Source organism: Microcebus murinus, unplaced genomic scaffold, assembly GCF_040939455.1.
Source record: "Microcebus murinus isolate Inina unplaced genomic scaffold, M.murinus_Inina_mat1.0 scaf042_hap2_Mmur4.0, whole genome shotgun sequence".
NCBI classification, from domain to species: Eukaryota; Metazoa; Chordata; class Mammalia; order Primates; family Cheirogaleidae; genus Microcebus; species Microcebus murinus.
The window spans coordinates 160596-182972 of NW_027438988.1; the positions used below are offsets into that span (position 1 = coordinate 160596).

A 22377-nucleotide genomic window follows, 5' to 3' on the forward strand; every position below is an offset into this window, starting at 1 on the left:
GGCCAGGCGAGGAGAGGAAGGGGGCTGGAAGGTCTCCACCTTTGCGAGTCCAGCCGTGGAGGCGCATCTTGTGTGAGTGTGAGTGAGTGAGTGTGAGTGTGTGTGTGTGTGTGTTTGTGTGTGTATAGAGAGACAGCCCCCCACCCCGGCCCACCGCTCCCTGCCCGCCCCGCCCCGCCCCGCCTGTCACCCCCGTCCCTCGGAGCCCGCCGGACCCGGCCGGTGAACTCAACAGGCCCGGCCCGGCGCGGGTCAGCGCCGGTGCGGGGCCTGGGGCGGGAGGAGGCGGCGGGGAAGTGCAGAGAGGCTCGGCTTCTTGAGCGGGGCAGGGGCGCCCTCCGCCGTCTAGGGCCACACCACCCTGAACGCGCCCGACCTCGTCTGGTCTGGGAAGCTAAGCAGGGTCGGGCCTGGTTAGTACTTGGATGGGAGACCGCCTGGGAATACCGGGTGCCGTCGGCTTCTTCTTTTTTTTTTTTTTGTTTTGCCTCCTGTTCTGTCCCCTCTCTGGGAGCGAGGCGGCGGCCCGGGGTGGGGGTCACCCCCACCCTCAGCGCCCGCCGCGGTGCCTGGCGCCCCAGCCCGCACCGTGGGGCCTCCTCTTGTCCCAAGCCGCGACACCGCCGTCACGCGGCAGCATGCGTGGCTTCTGGACTGTCAGGTCTCAGACCAAAGGTCTGCTCTGTGGGAACCGACACGCTGGAGGAAACCTTGAGAGTCTGAGAGGGGAGGGAGTTCCAGAAGAAGGCCAGGATGTCATTTGGAGGGAGTATGTGACCAGAACTCGTCCCGTTGCTTTTGGGGTTCTATGGGCTACACGTAGGAATCTTTGGTGGTGGCACCTGATGTTGGGGGATCCGGAGTCACACCCAGACCTGCTCCACAGGCCTCCTTTTACTTTTCTCTTCGGATTCATTATCTTTAAAAAGTGTCTCTTATCTCTATGATTGCATTTTCTTTTCTCTCTCTTTTCAAGCAGATGATGGGAGTCCAAGTATTAAGGTGACATGTGTTGCCCGTGCCCCCCTCCCCCCTGTGTTCTTATTCATTTACCTCTGATGTCGTTCCAGCGTATTGTGGGGGTACCAATGTTAGGGTCGGGTACGTTGCCCTCTCCCTGCCTCCCCCCTCGGGTCAGAGCCTCAAGTGCGCCCATCCCCCAGTCGGTGCGCACCCACCCCATTCCTAATGGAGGTGTATGCCCATCCCCTCCCCCCACCCGCCCGACACCCACCCGATGAAGGTGATTCCTCTGTGTCCACTTAGGTGTCCATCGGTTCGTACCCATTTGCTGGTGAGCGCGAGCACGTGGTGCTCGTGTGTCCATTCTTGGGCTACCTGGCTTACTGGAACGGGTTCCAGCTCTGGCCAGGAGAACCACGAGAGGTGCCCTCTCACCGCTGCTCCTCCTAGCTGAATAGCACTCCGTGGTGTCCACGCGCCACATTTCATTTACGCACTCGTGGGTCGATGGGCACTCGGGTCGCTTCCAGGTCTTTGCGATTGTGACTTGTGCCCTGACTCTAACCCTAACCCTTACCCAGCCCGTCTCCTCCTCGGCCCCTGCCTGACTGACTCCTTCCCGCCCGGCCTGTCACCTGTCACCGTCCTCTGCCCCTGCCTGACACGCTCCTCCCCGCCCGGGCCGTCACCGTCCTCGGCCCCTGCCTGACGGGGCTCCTCCGTCGCCTGGGCCTTCCAAGGGCTTGGTGTGGACGCTGGTTCCAGGACGCCCTCCCAGGAACCCGGTAGCAGGGCGGCCGCAGCGTCTCGCGCCACCCAACCGTCCGCCGGCCGGCGGCCGTCGCTAAGTGGCCTGCGGGGGACGTGCCCCCACTGTGGGGCGGGCGCCCAGCCTGGTGTCTTCTCTGAGGCCCCGTGGCTGCTTTCCCCCCCCCCCCCGCAAGGGGAGAGCCGCGGAGGTGGGGACCGCCTCCTCGTGGGGACGTACACCCAGCTCTCCACGTCGGATTCCGGGGCTCTCTGTCCTGCCAGAAGGCCCAGCTGGCCTGCGGGTCCTTAGAGTGGCAAAAACATCCGAAAACTGAGATTGAGGGTCTGGTGGTTGTCTGCACTTTTGTGCTGGGCACCCCAGGGAGGCCCGGGGGCTGGCTGGACAACGCGGTCTGCTGGGCAGGGGGGGGGGGTTTGGAGGAGCAACTGATGCCCTTTGCACTTTGGGTAGCAAGTGTCTGAGGTGTCTCTGAGCCCTGCGCCATGTCGGGGGTGGGGGGTGGGAGGTCGGGGGGGTGGAGGAGCAGGAGGAGGAGGAGGAGGAGGTGGGAAGGGCCGTGGCCTGCAGTCGTCTTCCCGGGGTGGCTTCTTCCACAGGCTGCTTGGCCTGGGCTCCCTGCACCTGGGCCTTTGGAGGACTGGCCCTGTGCTTGCCAACGCTTCCCCTGCAGGGACCCAGAGCTGGGAGGTTGCATCTCTCAGCCCTGGGTCGGGCAGAGCCCCAGCGGGCCATGCCCACAACCTCTCTCAGCACGGGTCCCCCAGAAGGCTCCTTTGGGACCAGGATTCTCTTGCGGGTGACTCTTTAAGGTCTGGCCCCTGGATGGAGGGGCACCAGGAGTAGAGGAGCAGGAAGGGGAAGGGGGTGGCCATGCGAGGGGACACTTTCAGGCCAAGTCCCAGCTTCAGCCTGATCCTCCTGGGAACCCCGGGGTGTACGTCACACCTCCTGGTTGTCCCGCTCTGAGACAAGGAGCCGGGCTTCGCATTCCCCCAGCAGCCAGTCGTGGGCTGAGGACACCTGGGGCGTTGGGAACTCCCTGGCTTCTCCTTGGCTTAACATCTGGAGCTGCTTGTGAATCGTGCCGCCACACACACCCGAGTGCAGGTGTCTTCTGCACAGACTGCGGGCCTCGCTCTTCTGAATGCCGCTAGCTCGCCACCCACCCACGGGTGAACCTGGTCAGGGTACTTTCTCTCGGGGGCAGACTCTGATCCTGGCGGGCTACCGGTGTTTCTGTTTGCTCGTTTCTTTCTTCCATTTCGGGAAAGGCTTCCTTACTGGGTGTGGAAATCTCCTATGCCTTTCCTCGCCTATTCTGTCAGCTTTCAAATTCTCTTTCAGTTGCCACCCTCACAGATGGATTAGGAAACTCTTTCCGGTGCACTCATTAGTGAAATGACCTCAATGAAGCTGGAATCCAATATCTAATCGCCGATTTTTAGCGAGTCCACACGCCAGGGTGGTCGGGGTCCAATGCAGCCCCGGCCAGGCCCAGGCCCCTTGGACTGGGCCACAGGAGGACGCAGAGGAGGGTCCCGGCCCCCCCCCCCCCCCCCCGGTCGCGTTGCCGGCAGTTCTCCAAGGGCTTGGGCGTTTTCCAGAGGTAGGAGATGGAGGGGACTGATTTCTTCAGCGCCCCACAAACCACGCCACCCCACCCATGGGACACATCCCTAGAGAGAGAGAGAGAGGCCCCATACACTCGCTCCCCTCCCCCATGCGCTGTGCCCCAGCCCGGGCCCGGGGGAATAGGCGGCAGCCCACCCACAGGGTGGGGGGCCCAGCTGAAAGGGGTTGTCGGGGAGGGCGGCCCCTGCCTGGGGTCAAAGGGCGGGCGATCCGCGCGTGCGCAATCGGCGGCGGCGGGCGTTTGCGGGGGCGGCCACGAGCTGGGGGTGGGGGGCGGGTAGGGGAAGGAGGCCAGGCGAGGAGAGGAAGGGGGCTGGAAGGTCTCCACCTTGGCGAGTCCAGCCGTGGAGGCGCATCTTGTGTGAGTGTGAGTGAGTGAGTGTGAGTGTGTGTGTGTGTGTGTTTGTGTGTGTATAGAGAGACAGCCCCCCACCCCGGCCCACCGCTCCCTGCCCGCCCCGCCCCGCCCCGCCTGTCACCCCCGTCCCTCGGAGCCCGCCGGACCCGGCCGGTGAACTCAACAGGCCCGGCCCGGCGCGGGTCAGCGCCGGTGCGGGGCCTGGGGCGGGAGGAGGCGGCGGGGAAGTGCAGAGAGGCTCGGCTTCTTGAGCGGGGCAGGGGCGCCCTCCGCCGTCTAGGGCCACACCACCCTGAACGCGCCCGACCTCGTCTGGTCTGGGAAGCTAAGCAGGGTCGGGCCTGGTTAGTACTTGGATGGGAGACCGCCTGGGAATACCGGGTGCCGTCGGCTTCTTCTTTTTTTTTTTTTTGTTTTGCCTCCTGTTCTGTCCCCTCTCTGGGAGCGAGGCGGCGGCCCGGGGTGGGGGTCACCCCCACCCTCAGCGCCCGCCGCGGTGCCTGGCGCCCCAGCCCGCACCGTGGGGCCTCCTCTTGTCCCAAGCCGCGACACCGCCGTCACGCGGCAGCATGCGTGGCTTCTGGACTGTCAGGTCTCAGACCAAAGGTCTGCTCTGTGGGAACCGACACGCTGGAGGAAACCTTGAGAGTCTGAGAGGGGAGGGAGTTCCAGAAGAAGGCCAGGATGTCATTTGGAGGGAGTATGTGACCAGAACTCGTCCCGTTGCTTTTGGGGTTCTATGGGCTACACGTAGGAATCTTTGGTGGTGGCACCTGATGTTGGGGGATCCGGAGTCACACCCAGACCTGCTCCACAGGCCTCCTTTTACTTTTCTCTTCGGATTCATTATCTTTAAAAAGTGTCTCTTATCTCTATGATTGCATTTTCTTTTCTCTCTCTTTTCAAGCAGATGATGGGAGTCCAAGTATTAAGGTGACATGTGTTGCCCGTGCCCCCCTCCCCCCTGTGTTCTTATTCATTTACCTCTGATGTCGTTCCAGCGTATTGTGGGGGTACCAATGTTAGGGTCGGGTACGTTGCCCTCTCCCTGCCTCCCCCCTCGGGTCAGAGCCTCAAGTGCGCCCATCCCCCAGTCGGTGCGCACCCACCCCATTCCTAATGGAGGTGTATGCCCATCCCCTCCCCCCACCCGCCCGACACCCACCCGATGAAGGTGATTCCTCTGTGTCCACTTAGGTGTCCATCGGTTCGTACCCATTTGCTGGTGAGCGCGAGCACGTGGTGCTCGTGTGTCCATTCTTGGGCTACCTGGCTTACTGGAACGGGTTCCAGCTCTGGCCAGGAGAACCACGAGAGGTGCCCTCTCACCGCTGCTCCTCCTAGCTGAATAGCACTCCGTGGTGTCCACGCGCCACATTTCATTTACGCACTCGTGGGTCGATGGGCACTCGGGTCGCTTCCAGGTCTTTGCGATTGTGACTTGTGCCCTGACTCTAACCCTAACCCTTACCCAGCCCGTCTCCTCCTCGGCCCCTGCCTGACTGACTCCTTCCCGCCCGGCCTGTCACCGTCCTCTGCCCCTGCCTGACACGCTCCTCCCCGCCCGGGCCGTCACCGTCCTCGGCCCCTGCCTGACGGGGCTCCTCCGTCGCCTGGGCCTTCCAAGGGCTTGGTGTGGACGCTGGTTCCAGGACGCCCTCCCAGGAACCCGGTAGCAGGGCGGCCGCAGCGTCTCGCGCCACCCAACCGTCCGCCGGCCGGCGGCCGTCGCTAAGTGGCCTGCGGGGGACGTGCCCCCACTGTGGGGCGGGCGCCCAGCCTGGTGTCTTCTCTGAGGCCCCGTGGCTGCTTTCCCCCCCCCCCCGCAAGGGGAGAGCCGCGGAGGTGGGGACCGCCTCCTCGTGGGGACGTACACCCAGCTCTCCACGTCGGATTCCGGGGCTCTCTGTCCTGCCAGAAGGCCCAGCTGGCCTGCGGGTCCTTAGAGTGGCAAAAACATCCGAAAACTGAGATTGAGGGTCCGGTGGTTGTCTGCACTTTTGTGCTGGGCACCCCAGGGAGGCCCGGGGGCTGGCTGGACAACGCGGTCTGCTGGGCAGGGGGGGGGGGTTTGGAGGAGCAACTGATGCCCTTTGCACTTTGGGTAGCAAGTGTCTGAGGTGTCTCTGAGCCCTGCGCCATGTCGGGGGTGGGGGGTGGGAGGTCGGGGGGGGGGGTGGAGGAGCAGGAGGAGGAGGAGGAGGAGGTGGGAAGGGCCGTGGCCTGCAGTCGTCTTCCCGGGGTGGCTTCTTCCACAGGCTGCTTGGCCTGGGCTCCCTGCACCTGGGCCTTTGGAGGACTGGCCCTGTGCTTGCCAACGCTTCCCCTGCAGGGACCCAGAGCTGGGAGGTTGCATCTCTCAGCCCTGGGTCGGGCAGAGCCCCAGCGGGCCATCCCCACAACCTCTCTCAGCACGGGTCCCCCAGAAGGCTCCTTTGGGACCAGGATTCTCTTGCGGGTGACTCTTTAAGGTCTGGCCCCTGGATGGAGGGGCACCAGGAGTAGAGGAGCAGGAAGGGGAAGGGGGTGGCCATGCGAGGGGACACTTTCAGGCCAAGTCCCAGCTTCAGCCTGATCCTCCTGGGAACCCCGGGGTGTACGTCACACCTCCTGGTTGTCCCGCTCTGAGACAAGGAGCCGGGCTTCGCATTCCCCCAGCAGCCAGTCGTGGGCTGAGGACACCTGGGGCGTTGGGAACTCCCTGGCTTCTCCTTGGCTTAACATCTGGAGCTGCTTGTGAATCGTGCCGCCACACACACCCGAGTGCAGGTGTCTTCTGCACAGACTGCGGGCCTCGCTCTTCTGAATGCCGCTAGCTCGCCACCCACCCACGGGTGAACCTGGTCAGGGTACTTTCTCTCGGGGGCAGACTCTGATCCTGGCGGGCTACCGGTGTTTCTGTTTGCTCGTTTCTTTCTTCCATTTCGGGAAAGGCTTCCTTACTGGGTGTGGAAATCTCCTATGCCTTTCCTCGCCTATTCTGTCAGCTTTCAAATTCTCTTTCAGTTGCCACCCTCACAGATGGATTAGGAAACTCTTTCCGGTGCACTCATTAGTGAAATGACCTCAATGAAGCTGGAATCCAATATCTAATCGCCGATTTTTAGCGAGTCCACACGCCAGGGTGGTCGGGGTCCAATGCAGCCCCGGCCAGGCCCAGGCCCCTTGGACTGGGCCACAGGAGGACGCAGAGGAGGGTCCCGGCCCCCCCCCCCCCCCCCGTCGCGTTGCCGGCAGTTCTCCAAGGGCTTGGGCGTTTTCCAGAGGTAGGAGATGGAGGGGACTGATTTCTTCAGCGCCCCACAAACCACGCCACCCCACCCATGGGACACATCCCTAGAGAGAGAGAGAGACGCCCCATACACTCGCTCCCCTCCCCCATGCGCTGTGCCCCAGCCCGGGCCCGGGGGAATAGGCGGCAGCCCACCCACAGGGTGGGGGGCCCAGCTGAAAGGGGTTGTCGGGGAGGGCGGCCCCTGCCTGGGGTCAAAGGGCGGGCGATCCGCGCGTGCGCAATCCGCGGCGGCGGGCGTTTGCGGGGGCGGCCACGAGCTGGGGGTGGGGGGCGGGTAGGGGAAGGAGGCCAGGCGAGGAGAGGAAGGGGGCTGGAAGGTCTCCACCTTGGCGAGTCCAGCCGTGGAGGCGCATCTTGTGTGAGTGTGAGTGAGTGAGTGTGAGTGTGTGTGTGTGTGTGTTTGTGTGTGTATAGAGAGACAGCCCCCCACCCCGGCCCACCGCTCCCTGCCCGCCCCGCCCCGCCCCGCCTGTCACCCCCGTCCCTCGGAGCCCGCCGGACCCGGCCGGTGAACTCAACAGGCCCGGCCCGGCGCGGGTCAGCGCCGGTGCGGGGCCTGGGGCGGGAGGAGGCGGCGGGGAAGTGCAGAGAGGCTCGGCTTCTTGAGCGGGGCAGGGGCGCCCTCCGCCGTCTAGGGCCACACCACCCTGAACGCGCCCGACCTCGTCTGGTCTGGGAAGCTAAGCAGGGTCGGGCCTGGTTAGTACTTGGATGGGAGACCGCCTGGGAATACCGGGTGCCGTCGGCTTCTTCTTTTTTTTTTTTTTGTTTTGCCTCCTGTTCTGTCCCCTCTCTGGGAGCGAGGCGGCGGCCCGGGGTGGGGGTCACCCCCACCCTCAGCGCCCGCCGCGGTGCCTGGCGCCCCAGCCCGCACCGTGGGGCCTCCTCTTGTCCCAAGCCGCGACACCGCCGTCACGCGGCAGCATGCGTGGCTTCTGGACTGTCAGGTCTCAGACCAAAGGTCTGCTCTGTGGGAACCGACACGCTGGAGGAAACCTTGAGAGTCTGAGAGGGGAGGGAGTTCCAGAAGAAGGCCAGGATGTCATTTGGAGGGAGTATGTGACCAGAACTCGTCCCGTTGCTTTTGGGGTTCTATGGGCTACACGTAGGAATCTTTGGTGGTGGCACCTGATGTTGGGGGATCCGGAGTCACACCCAGACCTGCTCCACAGGCCTCCTTTTACTTTTCTCTTCGGATTCATTATCTTTAAAAAGTGTCTCTTATCTCTATGATTGCATTTTCTTTTCTCTCTCTTTTCAAGCAGATGATGGGAGTCCAAGTATTAAGGTGACATGTGTTGCCCGTGCCCCCCTCCCCCCTGTGTTCTTATTCATTTACCTCTGATGTCGTTCCAGCGTATTGTGGGGGTACCAATGTTAGGGTCGGGTACGTTGCCCTCTCCCTGCCTCCCCCCTCGGGTCAGAGCCTCAAGTGCGCCCATCCCCCAGTCGGTGCGCACCCACCCCATTCCTAATGGAGGTGTATGCCCATCCCCTCCCCCCACCCGCCCGACACCCACCCGATGAAGGTGATTCCTCTGTGTCCACTTAGGTGTCCATCGGTTCGTACCCATTTGCTGGTGAGCGCGAGCACGTGGTGCTCGTGTGTCCATTCTTGGGCTACCTGGCTTACTGGAACGGGTTCCAGCTCTGGCCAGGAGAACCACGAGAGGTGCCCTCTCACCGCTGCTCCTCCTAGCTGAATAGCACTCCGTGGTGTCCACGCGCCACATTTCATTTACGCACTCGTGGGTCGATGGGCACTCGGGTCGCTTCCAGGTCTTTGCGATTGTGACTTGTGCCCTGACTCTAACCCTAACCCTTACCCAGCCCGTCTCCTCCTCGGCCCCTGCCTGACTGACTCCTTCCCGCCCGGCCTGTCACCTGTCACCGTCCTCTGCCCCTGCCTGACACGCTCCTCCCCGCCCGGGCCGTCACCGTCCTCGGCCCCTGCCTGACGGGGCTCCTCCATCGCCTGGGCCTTCCAAGGGCTTGGTGTGGACGCTGGTTCCAGGACGCCCTCCCAGGAACCCGGTAGCAGGGCGGCCGCAGCGTCTCGCGCCACCCAACCGTCCGCCGGCCGGCGGCCGTCGCTAAGTGGCCTGCGGGGGACGTGCCCCCACTGTGGGGCGGGCGCCCAGCCTGGTGTCTTCTCTGAGGCCCCGTGGCTGCTTTCCCCCCCCCCCCGCAAGGGGAGAGCCGCGGAGGTGGGGACCGCCTCCTCGTGGGGACGTACACCCAGCTCTCCACGTCGGATTCCGGGGCTCTCTGTCCTGCCAGAAGGCCCAGCTGGCCTGCGGGTCCTTAGAGTGGCAAAAACATCCGAAAACTGAGATTGAGGGTCCGGTGGTTGTCTGCACTTTTGTGCTGGGCACCCCAGGGAGGCCCGGGGGCTGGCTGGACAACGCGGTCTGCTGGGCAGGGGGGGGGGGTTTGGAGGAGCAACTGATGCCCTTTGCACTTTGGGTAGCAAGTGTCTGAGGTGTCTCTGAGCCCTGCGCCATGTCGGGGGTGGGGGGTGGGAGGTCGGGGGGGTGGAGGAGCAGGAGGAGGAGGAGGAGGAGGTGGGAAGGGCCGTGGCCTGCAGTCGTCTTCCCGGGGTGGCTTCTTCCACAGGCTGCTTGGCCTGGGCTCCCTGCACCTGGGCCTTTGGAGGACTGGCCCTGTGCTTGCCAACGCTTCCCCTGCAGGGACCCAGAGCTGGGAGGTTGCATCTCTCAGCCCTGGGTCGGGCAGAGCCCCAGCGGGCCATGCCCACAACCTCTCTCAGCACGGGTCCCCCAGAAGGCTCCTTTGGGACCAGGATTCTCTTGCGGGTGACTCTTTAAGGTCTGGCCCCTGGATGGAGGGGCACCAGGAGTAGAGGAGCAGGAAGGGGAAGGGGGTGGCCATGCGAGGGGACACTTTCAGGCCAAGTCCCAGCTTCAGCCTGATCCTCCTGGGAACCCCGGGGTGTACGTCACACCTCCTGGTTGTCCCGCTCTGAGACAAGGAGCCGGGCTTCGCATTCCCCCAGCAGCCAGTCGTGGGCTGAGGACACCTGGGGCGTTGGGAACTCCCTGGCTTCTCCTTGGCTTAACATCTGGAGCTGCTTGTGAATCGTGCCGCCACACACACCCGAGTGCAGGTGTCTTCTGCACAGACTGCGGGCCTCGCTCTTCTGAATGCCGCTAGCTCGCCACCCACCCACGGGTGAACCTGGTCAGGGTACTTTCTCTCGGGGGCAGACTCTGATCCTGGCGGGCTACCGGTGTTTCTGTTTGCTCGTTTCTTTCTTCCATTTCGGGAAAGGCTTCCTTACTGGGTGTGGAAATCTCCTATGCCTTTCCTCGCCTATTCTGTCAGCTTTCAAATTCTCTTTCAGTTGCCACCCTCACAGATGGATTAGGAAACTCTTTCCGGTGCACTCATTAGTGAAATGACCTCAATGAAGCTGGAATCCAATATCTAATCGCCGATTTTTAGCGAGTCCACACGCCAGGGTGGTCGGGGTCCAATGCAGCCCCGGCCAGGCCCAGGCCCCTTGGACTGGGCCACAGGAGGACGCAGAGGAGGGTCCCGGCCCCCCCCCCCCCCCCCGGTCGCGTTGCCGGCAGTTCTCCAAGGGCTTGGGCGTTTTCCAGAGGTAGGAGATGGAGGGGACTGATTTCTTCAGCGCCCCACAAACCACGCCACCCCACCCATGGGACACATCCCTAGAGAGAGAGAGAGAGGCCCCATACACTCGCTCCCCTCCCCCATGCGCTGTGCCCCAGCCCGGGCCCGGGGGAATAGGCGGCAGCCCACCCACAGGGTGGGGGGCCCAGCTGAAAGGGGTTGTCGGGGAGGGCGGCCCCTGCCTGGGGTCAAAGGGCGGGCGATCCGCGCGTGCGCAATCGGCGGCGGCGGGCGTTTGCGGGGGCGGCCACGAGCTGGGGGTGGGGGGCGGGTAGGGGAAGGAGGCCAGGCGAGGAGAGGAAGGGGGCTGGAAGGTCTCCACCTTGGCGAGTCCAGCCGTGGAGGCGCATCTTGTGTGAGTGTGAGTGAGTGAGTGTGAGTGTGTGTGTGTGTGTGTTTGTGTGTGTATAGAGAGACAGCCCCCCACCCCGGCCCACCGCTCCCTGCCCGCCCCGCCCCGCCCCGCCTGTCACCCCCGTCCCTCGGAGCCCGCCGGACCCGGCCGGTGAACTCAACAGGCCCGGCCCGGCGCGGGTCAGCGCCGGTGCGGGGCCTGGGGCGGGAGGAGGCGGCGGGGAAGTGCAGAGAGGCTCGGCTTCTTGAGCGGGGCAGGGGCGCCCTCCGCCGTCTAGGGCCACACCACCCTGAACGCGCCCGACCTCGTCTGGTCTGGGAAGCTAAGCAGGGTCGGGCCTGGTTAGTACTTGGATGGGAGACCGCCTGGGAATACCGGGTGCCGTCGGCTTCTTCTTTTTTTTTTTTTTGTTTTGCCTCCTGTTCTGTCCCCTCTCTGGGAGCGAGGCGGCGGCCCGGGGTGGGGGTCACCCCCACCCTCAGCGCCCGCCGCGGTGCCTGGCGCCCCAGCCCGCACCGTGGGGCCTCCTCTTGTCCCAAGCCGCGACACCGCCGTCACGCGGCAGCATGCGTGGCTTCTGGACTGTCAGGTCTCAGACCAAAGGTCTGCTCTGTGGGAACCGACACGCTGGAGGAAACCTTGAGAGTCTGAGAGGGGAGGGAGTTCCAGAAGAAGGCCAGGATGTCATTTGGAGGGAGTATGTGACCAGAACTCGTCCCGTTGCTTTTGGGGTTCTATGGGCTACACGTAGGAATCTTTGGTGGTGGCACCTGATGTTGGGGGATCCGGAGTCACACCCAGACCTGCTCCACAGGCCTCCTTTTACTTTTCTCTTCGGATTCATTATCTTTAAAAAGTGTCTCTTATCTCTATGATTGCATTTTCTTTTCTCTCTCTTTTCAAGCAGATGATGGGAGTCCAAGTATTAAGGTGACATGTGTTGCCCGTGCCCCCCTCCCCCCTGTGTTCTTATTCATTTACCTCTGATGTCGTTCCAGCGTATTGTGGGGGTACCAATGTTAGGGTCGGGTACGTTGCCCTCTCCCTGCCTCCCCCCTCGGGTCAGAGCCTCAAGTGCGCCCATCCCCCAGTCGGTGCGCACCCACCCCATTCCTAATGGAGGTGTATGCCCATCCCCTCCCCCCACCCGCCCGACACCCACCCGATGAAGGTGATTCCTCTGTGTCCACTTAGGTGTCCATCGGTTCGTACCCATTTGCTGGTGAGCGCGAGCACGTGGTGCTCGTGTGTCCATTCTTGGGCTACCTGGCTTACTGGAACGGGTTCCAGCTCTGGCCAGGAGAACCACGAGAGGTGCCCTCTCACCGCTGCTCCTCCTAGCTGAATAGCACTCCGTGGTGTCCACGCGCCACATTTCATTTACGCACTCGTGGGTCGATGGGCACTCGGGTCGCTTCCAGGTCTTTGCGATTGTGACTTGTGCCCTGACTCTAACCCTAACCCTTACCCAGCCCGTCTCCTCCTCGGCCCCTGCCTGACTGACTCCTTCCCGCCCGGCCTGTCACCTGTCACCGTCCTCTGCCCCTGCCTGACACGCTCCTCCCCGCCCGGGCCGTCACCGTCCTCGGCCCCTGCCTGACGGGGCTCCTCCGTCGCCTGGGCCTTCCAAGGGCTTGGTGTGGACGCTGGTTCCAGGACGCCCTCCCAGGAACCCGGTAGCAGGGCGGCCGCAGCGTCTCGCGCCACCCAACCGTCCGCCGGCCGGCGGCCGTCGCTAAGTGGCCTGCGGGGGACGTGCCCCCACTGTGGGGCGGGCGCCCAGCCTGGTGTCTTCTCTGAGGCCCCGTGGCTGCTTTCCCCCCCCCCCCGCAAGGGGAGAGCCGCGGAGGTGGGGACCGCCTCCTCGTGGGGACGTACACCCAGCTCTCCACGTCGGATTCCGGGGCTCTCTGTCCTGCCAGAAGGCCCAGCTGGCCTGCGGGTCCTTAGAGTGGCAAAAACATCCGAAAACTGAGATTGAGGGTCCGGTGGTTGTCTGCACTTTTGTGCTGGGCACCCCAGGGAGGCCCGGGGGCTGGCTGGACAACGCGGTCTGCTGGGCAGGGGGGGGGGGTTTGGAGGAGCAACTGATGCCCTTTGCACTTTGGGTAGCAAGTGTCTGAGGTGTCTCTGAGCCCTGCGCCATGTCGGGGGTGGGGGGTGGGAGGTCGGGGGGGGGGTGGAGGAGCAGGAGGAGGAGGAGGAGGAGGTGGGAAGGGCCGTGGCCTGCAGTCGTCTTCCCGGGGTGGCTTCTTCCACAGGCTGCTTGGCCTGGGCTCCCTGCACCTGGGCCTTTGGAGGACTGGCCCTGTGCTTGCCAACGCTTCCCCTGCAGGGACCCAGAGCTGGGAGGTTGCATCTCTCAGCCCTGGGTCGGGCAGAGCCCCAGCGGGCCATGCCCACAACCTCTCTCAGCACGGGTCCCCCAGAAGGCTCCTTTGGGACCAGGATTCTCTTGCGGGTGACTCTTTAAGGTCTGGCCCCTGGATGGAGGGGCACCAGGAGTAGAGGAGCAGGAAGGGGAAGGGGGTGGCCATGCGAGGGGACACTTTCAGGCCAAGTCCCAGCTTCAGCCTGATCCTCCTGGGAACCCCGGGGTGTACGTCACACCTCCTGGTTGTCCCGCTCTGAGACAAGGAGCCGGGCTTCGCATTCCCCCAGCAGCCAGTCGTGGGCTGAGGACACCTGGGGCGTTGGGAACTCCCTGGCTTCTCCTTGGCTTAACATCTGGAGCTGCTTGTGAATCGTGCCGCCACACACACCCGAGTGCAGGTGTCTTCTGCACAGACTGCGGGCCTCGCTCTTCTGAATGCCGCTAGCTCGCCACCCACCCACGGGTGAACCTGGTCAGGGTACTTTCTCTCGGGGGCAGACTCTGATCCTGGCGGGCTACCGGTGTTTCTGTTTGCTCGTTTCTTTCTTCCATTTCGGGAAAGGCTTCCTTACTGGGTGTGGAAATCTCCTATGCCTTTCCTCGCCTATTCTGTCAGCTTTCAAATTCTCTTTCAGTTGCCACCCTCACAGATGGATTAGGAAACTCTTTCCGGTGCACTCATTAGTGAAATGACCTCAATGAAGCTGGAATCCAATATCTAATCGCCGATTTTTAGCGAGTCCACACGCCAGGGTGGTCGGGGTCCAATGCAGCCCCGGCCAGGCCCAGGCCCCTTGGACTGGGCCACAGGAGGACGCAGAGGAGGGTCCCGGCCCCCCCCCCCCCCCCCGTCGCGTTGCCGGCAGTTCTCCAAGGGCTTGGGCGTTTTCCAGAGGTAGGAGATGGAGGGGACTGATTTCTTCAGCGCCCCACAAACCACGCCACCCCACCCATGGGACACATCCCTAGAGAGAGAGAGAGACGCCCCATACACTCGCTCCCCTCCCCCATGCGCTGTGCCCCAGCCCGGGCCCGGGGGAATAGGCGGCAGCCCACCCACAGGGTGGGGGGCCCAGCTGAAAGGGGTTGTCGGGGAGGGCGGCCCCTGCCTGGGGTCAAAGGGCGGGCGATCCGCGCGTGCGCAATCCGCGGCGGCGGGCGGCGGCGGGGGCGGCCACGAGCTGGGGGTGGGGGGCGGGTAGGGGAAGGAGGCCAGGCGAGGAGAGGAAGGGGGCTGGAAGGTCTCCACCTTGGCGAGTCCAGCCGTGGAGGCGCATCTTGTGTGAGTGTGAGTGAGTGAGTGTGAGTGTGTGTGTGTGTGTGTTTGTGTGTGTATAGAGAGACAGCCCCCCACCCCGGCCCACCGCTCCCTGCCCGCCCCGCCCCGCCCCGCCTGTCACCCCCGTCCCTCGGAGCCCGCCGGACCCGGCCGGTGAACTCAACAGGCCCGGCCCGGCGCGGGTCAGCGCCGGTGCGGGGCCTGGGGCGGGAGGAGGCGGCGGGGAAGTGCAGAGAGGCTCGGCTTCTTGAGCGGGGCAGGGGCGCCCTCCGCCGTCTAGGGCCACACCACCCTGAACGCGCCCGACCTCGTCTGGTCTGGGAAGCTAAGCAGGGTCGGGCCTGGTTAGTACTTGGATGGGAGACCGCCTGGGAATACCGGGTGCCGTCGGCTTCTTCTTTTTTTTTTTTTTGTTTTGCCTCCTGTTCTGTCCCCTCTCTGGGAGCGAGGCGGCGGCCCGGGGTGGGGGTCACCCCCACCCTCAGCGCCCGCCGCGGTGCCTGGCGCCCCAGCCCGCACCGTGGGGCCTCCTCTTGTCCCAAGCCGCGACACCGCCGTCACGCGGCAGCATGCGTGGCTTCTGGACTGTCAGGTCTCAGACCAAAGGTCTGCTCTGTGGGAACCGACACGCTGGAGGAAACCTTGAGAGTCTGAGAGGGGAGGGAGTTCCAGAAGAAGGCCAGGATGTCATTTGGAGGGAGTATGTGACCAGAACTCGTCCCGTTGCTTTTGGGGTTCTATGGGCTACACGTAGGAATCTTTGGTGGTGGCACCTGATGTTGGGGGATCCGGAGTCACACCCAGACCTGCTCCACAGGCCTCCTTTTACTTTTCTCTTCGGATTCATTATCTTTAAAAAGTGTCTCTTATCTCTATGATTGCATTTTCTTTTCTCTCTCTTTTCAAGCAGATGATGGGAGTCCAAGTATTAAGGTGACATGTGTTGCCCGTGCCCCCCTCCCCCCTGTGTTCTTATTCATTTACCTCTGATGTCGTTCCAGCGTATTGTGGGGGTACCAATGTTAGGGTCGGGTACGTTGCCCTCTCCCTGCCTCCCCCCTCGGGTCAGAGCCTCAAGTGCGCCCATCCCCCAGTCGGTGCGCACCCACCCCATTCCTAATGGAGGTGTATGCCCATCCCCTCCCCCCACCCGCCCGACACCCACCCGATGAAGGTGATTCCTCTGTGTCCACTTAGGTGTCCATCGGTTCGTACCCATTTGCTGGTGAGCGCGAGCACGTGGTGCTCGTGTGTCCATTCTTGGGCTACCTGGCTTACTGGAACGGGTTCCAGCTCTGGCCAGGAGAACCACGAGAGGTGCCCTCTCACCGCTGCTCCTCCTAGCTGAATAGCACTCCGTGGTGTCCACGCGCCACATTTCATTTACGCACTCGTGGGTCGATGGGCACTCGGGTCGCTTCCAGGTCTTTGCGATTGTGACTTGTGCCCTGACTCTAACCCTAACCCTTACCCAGCCCGTCTCCTCCTCGGCCCCTGCCTGACTGACTCCTTCCCGCCCGGCCTGTCACCGTCCTCTGCCCCTGCCTGACACGCTCCTCCCCGCCCGGGCCGTCACCGTCCTCGGCCCCTGCCTGACGGGGCTCCTCCGTCGCCTGGGCCTTCCAAGGGCTTGGTGTGGACGCTGGTTCCAGGACGCCCTCCCAGGAACCCGGTAGCAGGGCGGCCGCAGCGTCTCGCGCCACCCAACCGTCCGCCGGCCGGCGGCCGTCGCTAAGTGGCCTGCGGGGGACGTGCCCCCACTGTGGGGCGGGCGCCCAGCCTGGTGTCTTCTCTGAGGCCCCGTGGCTGCTTTCCCCCCCCCCCCGCAAGGGGAGAGCCGCGGAGGTGGGGACCGCCTCCTCGTGGGGACGTACACCCAGCTCTCCACGTCGGATTCCGGGGCTCTCTGTCCTGCCAGAAGGCCCAGCTGGCCTGCGGGTCCTTAGAGTGGCAAAAACATCCGAAAACTGAGATTGAGGGTCCGGTGGTTGTCTGCACTTTTGTGCTGGGCACCCCAGGGAGGCCCGGGGGCTGGCTGGACAACGCGGTCTGCTGGGCAGGGGGGGGGGGTTTGGAGGAGCAACTGATGCCCTTTGCACTTTGGGTAGCAAGTGTCTGAGGTGTCTCTGAGCCCTGCGCCATGTCGGGGGTGGGGGGTGGGAGGTCGGGGGGGGGGTGGAGGAGCAGGAGGAGGAGGAGGAGGAGGTGGGAAGGGCCGTGGCCTGCAGTCGTCTTCCCGGGGTGGCTTCTTCCACAGGCTGCTTGGCCTGGGCTCCCTGCACCTGGGCCTTTGGAGGACTGGCCCTGTGCTTGCCAACGCTTCCCCTGCAGGGACCCAGAGCTGGGAGGTTGCATCTCTCAGCCCTGGGTCGGGCAGAGCCCCAGCGGGCCATGCCCACAACCTCTCTCAGCACGGGTCCCCCAGAAGGCTCCTTTGGGACCAGGATTCTCTTGCGGGTGACTCTTTAAGGTCTGGCCCCTGGATGGAGGGGCACCAGGAGTAGAGGAGCAGGAAGGGGAAGGGGGTGGCCATGCGAGGGGACACTTTCAGGCCAAGTCCCAGCTTCAGCCTGATCCTCCTGGGAACCCCGGGGTGTACGTCACACCTCCTGGTTGTCCCGCTCTGAGACAAGGAGCCGGGCTTCGCATTCCCCCAGCAGCCAGTCGTGGGCTGAGGACACCTGGGGCGTTGGGAACTCCCTGGCTTCTCCTTGGCTTAACATCTGGAGCTGCTTGTGAATCGTGCCGCCACACACACCCGAGTGCAGGTGTCTTCTGCACAGACTGCGGGCCTCGCTCTTCTGAATGCCGCTAGCTCGCCACCCACCCACGGGTGAACCTGGTCAGGGTACTTTCTCTCGGGGGCAGACTCTGATCCTGGCGGGCTACCGGTGTTTCTGTTTGCTCGTTTCTTTCTTCCATTTCGGGAAAGGCTTCCTTACTGGGTGTGGAAATCTCCTATGCCTTTCCTCGCCTATTCTGTCAGCTTTCAAATTCTCTTTCAGTTGCCACCCTCACAGATGGATTAGGAAACTCTTTCCGGTGCACTCATTAGTGAAATGACCTCAATGAAGCTGGAATCCAATATCTAATCGCCGATTTTTAGCGAGTCCACACGCCAGGGTGGTCGGGGTCCAATGCAGCCCCGGCCAGGCCCAGGCCCCTTGGACTGGGCCACAGGAGGACGCAGAGGAGGGTCCCGGCCCCCCCCCCCCCCCCCGTCGCGTTGCCGGCAGTTCTCCAAGGGCTTGGGCGTTTTCCAGAGGTAGGAGATGGAGGGGACTGATTTCTTCAGCGCCCCACAAACCACGCCACCCCACCCATGGGACACATCCCTAGAGAGAGAGAGAGACGCCCCATACACTCGCTCCCCTCCCCCATGCGCTGTGCCCCAGCCCGGGCCCGGGGGAATAGGCGGCAGCCCACCCACAGGGTGGGGGGCCCAGCTGAAAGGGGTTGTCGGGGAGGGCGGCCCCTGCCTGGGGTCAAAGGGCGGGCGATCCGCGCGTGCGCAATCCGCGGCGGCGGGCGGCGGCGGGGGCGGCCACGAGCTGGGGGTGGGGGGCGGGTAGGGGAAGGAGGCCAGGCGAGGAGAGGAAGGGGGCTGGAAGGTCTCCACCTTGGCGAGTCCAGCCGTGGAGGCGCATCTTGTGTGAGTGTGAGTGAGTGAGTGTGAGTGTGTGTGTGTGTGTGTTTGTGTGTGTATAGAGAGACAGCCCCCCACCCCGGCCCACCGCTCCCTGCCCGCCCCGCCCCGCCCCGCCTGTCACCCCCGTCCCTCGGAGCCCGCCGGACCCGGCCGGTGAACTCAACAGGCCCGGCCCGGCGCGGGTCAGCGCCGGTGCGGGGCCTGGGGCGGGAGGAGGCGGCGGGGAAGTGCAGAGAGGCTCGGCTTCTTGAGCGGGGCAGGGGCGCCCTCCGCCGTCTAGGGCCACACCACCCTGAACGCGCCCGACCTCGTCTGGTCTGGGAAGCTAAGCAGGGTCGGGCCTGGTTAGTACTTGGATGGGAGACCGCCTGGGAATACCGGGTGCCGTCGGCTTCTTCTTTTTTTTTTTTTTGTTTTGCCTCCTGTTCTGTCCCCTCTCTGGGAGCGAGGCGGCGGCCCGGGGTGGGGGTCACCCCCACCCTCAGCGCCCGCCGCGGTGCCTGGCGCCCCAGCCCGCACCGTGGGGCCTCCTCTTGTCCCAAGCCGCGACACCGCCGTCACGCGGCAGCATGCGTGGCTTCTGGACTGTCAGGTCTCAGACCAAAGGTCTGCTCTGTGGGAACCGACACGCTGGAGGAAACCTTGAGAGTCTGAGAGGGGAGGGAGTTCCAGAAGAAGGCCAGGATGTCATTTGGAGGGAGTATGTGACCAGAACTCGTCCCGTTGCTTTTGGGGTTCTATGGGCTACACGTAGGAATCTTTGGTGGTGGCACCTGATGTTGGGGGATCCGGAGTCACACCCAGACCTGCTCCACAGGCCTCCTTTTACTTTTCTCTTCGGATTCATTATCTTTAAAAAGTGTCTCTTATCTCTATGATTGCATTTTCTTTTCTCTCTCTTTTCAAGCAGATGATGGGAGTCCAAGTATTAAGGTGACATGTGTTGCCCGTGCCCCCCTCCCCCCTGTGTTCTTATTCATTTACCTCTGATGTCGTTCCAGCGTATTGTGGGGGTACCAATGTTAGGGTCGGGTACGTTGCCCTCTCCCTGCCTCCCCCCTCGGGTCAGAGCCTCAAGTGCGCCCATCCCCCAGTCGGTGCGCACCCACCCCATTCCTAATGGAGGTGTATGCCCATCCCCTCCCCCCACCCGCCCGACACCCACCCGATGAAGGTGATTCCTCTGTGTCCACTTAGGTGTCCATCGGTTCGTACCCATTTGCTGGTGAGCGCGAGCACGTGGTGCTCGTGTGTCCATTCTTGGGCTACCTGGCTTACTGGAACGGGTTCCAGCTCTGGCCAGGAGAACCACGAGAGGTGCCCTCTCACCGCTGCTCCTCCTAGCTGAATAGCACTCCGTGGTGTCCACGCGCCACATTTCATTTACGCACTCGTGGGTCGATGGGCACTCGGGTCGCTTCCAGGTCTTTGCGATTGTGACTTGTGCCCTGACTCTAACCCTAACCCTTACCCAGCCCGTCTCCTCCTCGGCCCCTGCCTGACTGACTCCTTCCCGCCCGGCCTGTCACCTGTCACCGTCCTCTGCCCCTGCCTGACACGCTCCTCCCCGCCCGGGCCGTCACCGTCCTCGGCCCCTGCCTGACGGGGCTCCTCCGTCGCCTGGGCCTTCCAAGGGCTTGGTGTGGACGCTGGTTCCAGGACGCCCTCCCAGGAACCCGGTAGCAGGGCGGCCGCAGCGTCTCGCGCCACCCAACCGTCCGCCGGCCGGCGGCCGTCGCTAAGTGGCCTGCGGGGGACGTGCCCCCACTGTGGGGCGGGCGCCCAGCCTGGTGTCTTCTCTGAGGCCCCGTGGCTGCTTTCCCCCCCCCCCCGCAAGGGGAGAGCCGCGGAGGTGGGGACCGCCTCCTCGTGGGGACGTACACCCAGCTCTCCACGTCGGATTCCGGGGCTCTCTGTCCTGCCAGAAGGCCCAGCTGGCCTGCGGGTCCTTAGAGTGGCAAAAACATCCGAAAACTGAGATTGAGGGTCCGGTGGTTGTCTGCACTTTTGTGCTGGGCACCCCAGGGAGGCCCGGGGGCTGGCTGGACAACGCGGTCTGCTGGGCAGGGGGGGGGGGTTTGGAGGAGCAACTGATGCCCTTTGCACTTTGGGTAGCAAGTGTCTGAGGTGTCTCTGAGCCCTGCGCCATGTCGGGGGTGGGGGGTGGGAGGTCGGGGGGGGTGGAGGAGCAGGAGGAGGAGGAGGAGGAGGTGGGAAGGGCCGTGGCCTGCAGTCGTCTTCCCGGGGTGGCTTCTTCCACAGGCTGCTTGGCCTGGGCTCCCTGCACCTGGGCCTTTGGAGGACTGGCCCTGTGCTTGCCAACGCTTCCCCTGCAGGGACCCAGAGCTGGGAGGTTGCATCTCTCAGCCCTGGGTCGGGCAGAGCCCCAGCGGGCCATGCCCACAACCTCTCTCAGCACGGGTCCCCCAGAAGGCTCCTTTGGGACCAGGATTCTCTTGCGGGTGACTCTTTAAGGTCTGGCCCCTGGATGGAGGGGCACCAGGAGTAGAGGAGCAGGAAGGGGAAGGGGGTGGCCATGCGAGGGGACACTTTCAGGCCAAGTCCCAGCTTCAGCCTGATCCTCCTGGGAACCCCGGGGTGTACGTCACACCTCCTGGTTGTCCCGCTCTGAGACAAGGAGCCGGGCTTCGCATTCCCCCAGCAGCCAGTCGTGGGCTGAGGACACCTGGGGCGTTGGGAACTCCCTGGCTTCTCCTTGGCTTAACATCTGGAGCTGCTTGTGAATCGTGCCGCCACACACACCCGAGTGCAGGTGTCTTCTGCACAGACTGCGGGCCTCGCTCTTCTGAATGCCGCTAGCTCGCCACCCACCCACGGGTGAACCTGGTCAGGGTACTTTCTCTCGGGGGCAGACTCTGATCCTGGCGGGCTACCGGTGTTTCTGTTTGCTCGTTTCTTTCTTCCATTTCGGGAAAGGCTTCCTTACTGGGTGTGGAAATCTCCTATGCCTTTCCTCGCCTATTCTGTCAGCTTTCAAATTCTCTTTCAGTTGCCACCCTCACAGATGGATTAGGAAACTCTTTCCGGTGCACTCATTAGTGAAATGACCTCAATGAAGCTGGAATCCAATATCTAATCGCCGATTTTTAGCGAGTCCACACGCCAGGGTGGTCGGGGTCCAATGCAGCCCCGGCCAGGCCCAGGCCCCTTGGACTGGGCCACAGGAGGACGCAGAGGAGGGTCCCGGCCCCCCCCCCCCCCCCCGTCGCGTTGCCGGCAGTTCTCCAAGGGCTTGGGCGTTTTCCAGAGGTAGGAGATGGAGGGGACTGATTTCTTCAGCGCCCCACAAACCACGCCACCCCACCCATGGGACACATCCCTAGAGAGAGAGAGAGACGCCCCATACACTCGCTCCCCTCCCCCATGCGCTGTGCCCCAGCCCGGGCCCGGGGGAATAGGCGGCAGCCCACCCACAGGGTGGGGGGCCCAGCTGAAAGGGGTTGTCGGGGAGGGCGGCCCCTGCCTGGGGTCAAAGGGCGGGCGATCCGCGCGTGCGCAATCCGCGGCGGCGGGCGGCGGCGGGGGCGGCCACGAGCTGGGGGTGGGGGGCGGGTAGGGGAAGGAGGCCAGGCGAGGAGAGGAAGGGGGCTGGAAGGTCTCCACCTTGGCGAGTCCAGCCGTGGAGGCGCATCTTGTGTGAGTGTGAGTGAGTGAGTGTGAGTGTGTGTGTGTGTGTGTTTGTGTGTGTATAGAGAGACAGCCCCCCACCCCGGCCCACCGCTCCCTGCCCGCCCCGCCCCGCCCCGCCTGTCACCCCCGTCCCTCGGAGCCCGCCGGACCCGGCCGGTGAACTCAACAGGCCCGGCCCGGCGCGGGTCAGCGCCGGTGCGGGGCCTGGGGCGGGAGGAGGCGGCGGGGAAGTGCAGAGAGGCTCGGCTTCTTGAGCGGGGCAGGGGCGCCCTCCGCCGTCTAGGGCCACACCACCCTGAACGCGCCCGACCTCGTCTGGTCTGGGAAGCTAAGCAGGGTCGGGCCTGGTTAGTACTTGGATGGGAGACCGCCTGGGAATACCGGGTGCCGTC

The 22377-nt window shown here is 64.0% G+C and overlaps 6 non-coding genes and 1 pseudogene across 6 annotated transcripts; all 7 read left to right on the plus strand.

Moving 5' to 3' along the window:
• The first annotated feature begins 343 nt into the window (after window positions 1–343).
• Window positions 344–462, plus strand: LOC142868793 (5S ribosomal RNA). Its single transcript, XR_012917719.1, has one exon. It is a non-coding gene; the product is annotated as a 5S ribosomal RNA (ribosomal RNA).
• Window positions 463–3999: 3537 nt separating this feature from the next.
• Window positions 4000–4118, plus strand: LOC142868794 (5S ribosomal RNA). The gene has a single exon (XR_012917720.1). It is a non-coding gene; the product is annotated as a 5S ribosomal RNA (ribosomal RNA).
• A 3531-nt stretch (window positions 4119–7649) lies between these two features.
• Window positions 7650–7768, plus strand: LOC142868795 (5S ribosomal RNA). The gene has a single exon (XR_012917721.1). It is a non-coding gene; the product is annotated as a 5S ribosomal RNA (ribosomal RNA).
• Window positions 7769–11303: 3535 nt separating this feature from the next.
• Window positions 11304–11422, plus strand: LOC142868796 (5S ribosomal RNA). Its single transcript, XR_012917722.1, has one exon. It is a non-coding gene; the product is annotated as a 5S ribosomal RNA (ribosomal RNA).
• Window positions 11423–14959: 3537 nt separating this feature from the next.
• On the plus strand, window positions 14960–15078 carry LOC142868798 (5S ribosomal RNA). Its single transcript, XR_012917724.1, has one exon. It is a non-coding gene; the product is annotated as a 5S ribosomal RNA (ribosomal RNA).
• A 3530-nt stretch (window positions 15079–18608) lies between these two features.
• On the plus strand, window positions 18609–18727 carry LOC142868799 (5S ribosomal RNA). The gene has a single exon (XR_012917725.1). It is a non-coding gene; the product is annotated as a 5S ribosomal RNA (ribosomal RNA).
• Window positions 18728–22262: 3535 nt separating this feature from the next.
• LOC142868800 (uncharacterized) lies at window positions 22263–22377 on the plus strand (annotated as a pseudogene).